The sequence below is a fragment of the Cynara cardunculus genome (assembly GCF_001531365.2).
Source record: "Cynara cardunculus var. scolymus isolate 2C chromosome LG 17, CcrdV1, whole genome shotgun sequence".
NCBI classification, from domain to species: domain Eukaryota; kingdom Viridiplantae; phylum Streptophyta; class Magnoliopsida; order Asterales; family Asteraceae; genus Cynara; species Cynara cardunculus.
In genome coordinates, this window is record NC_037544.1 from 27,190,441 (window position 1) to 27,192,070 (window position 1,630).

The following is a 1,630-nucleotide window of genomic DNA, read 5'->3' on the forward strand; positions in this document are numbered from 1 at the left end:
CATCAACCACATATATTTTGCAACTACAACAATGATATATATTCTCCTTGGTATGATTGGTTTACATGGCTTTTCTCCCACTCTAGACATAGATTCGACTCATGTTTGTATCATTTCTTAGTTTTTAGGTTTTAACTTCAGATTAATTATGCTTATGAAAGAATTGCATTAAAAAGATTTGAACACGGCACCAGGGTCGTCCTTGGGCCAGGGCCCAAAAAGTTTAGGGGCCCAATTTTTTTTATGTTATAAGGTTTATAAAAATTAATATGAAATGATTAAGCTTAAGCCCAAATTTAACAAAATAAACAGACCCAAATTTTATAAAAGACATAGAGGCCTAAGTCCAACTCTTCAACAATCCATCAATCCACTCTATCCTCCAGATCCAGATCGGCAGATTTCTTCAACCGTTGAGGGAGAGCGAGAGCGAGAGCGAATAAGCGACGAGCCGACAGTTCATCTACATGCGATTCGATTCCAACAATCCAATGGTAACTCGGCAAGCGGCTCAACGGGCGATTCTAAGATGAAGTTTCTGATGCGTCGCCGTCGATAGGTTAATTTCAAAATTCGAACAAGTTAAATTCAAGCTTTCACAGTTTCACTTTTAGTTCATGTTTCTCAAATCTCAATTCTAGCTTATATGTGTAATGTGTTAATTGTTATAATTTTGGGTTCACTGTTTCTCAATTCTGTTCTAATTTCGTGTTCAAGATTCAAGATTTATTTCAAATGTTGTTCAAGTTCATCATCATTCACTCGGTGGATTTAGTGCAGCAACAAAAAGGTATCTAGTTTCTATTTATGTGTACAATTTCTTTTTATTTTCCATGACAAGATTCGTATTTATAACCATACATATTTGAACATTTTGTTCAACAGTTCTCCCGAGAACTTTTAAGCATTAGTTAGATCACTGTTTAGGGAAGATATAAGTAGACCATTGAACCAAGAACCCATGGAAGTTATAAAGTGAGTGCATTCTACACTTTTTTAAACTCTAGAGGGAAATTTAGAACAAGTCATAATGCCAATTATGCCATAAAACAGGGCCATGTCAAAAATCTATCTTTTTTGCACTTATGCATATATAAATATACGTTAATCATAATACACAGAATTACAGAACTCTTAAACATTGATGTGAACAATCTTTTTTCATATTTTGATATTTTCTGCATCGTGGCATGTTTGTGTGAAGTCATACAACCTTTACTGTAGCAATTCAGCCATATTATTAACTAGCAAAAGATCAAGAATCACATAGGGTAACAGATATTATTTCCAAGTGTTTTTCCAATTGGTATTTAGCAAATTTGGTGTAATTCATACACATAATAACATAATACATGATTGACTTATTTGCTTACTAATTGTGTCTCAACTTTTTTAAATGGCAGACTACAATTTATTGAAAAAAGAAGTTGACTTCTTCATTCTTCAGTATTCCATAATCCAAACTCATATTCAACCACTCAGCCACTCAGGTGCCTTTGTTCATCTTTATATTGATATTGTTGTGAAAAGTCCAGATTTCATACGAATCTTGAAGTAATCTTCATCAAATCTCAAGAACAAAGATAAATGTAAGATAGATTGGAGAGAGAGAATTACTTTGCTGTCAAAT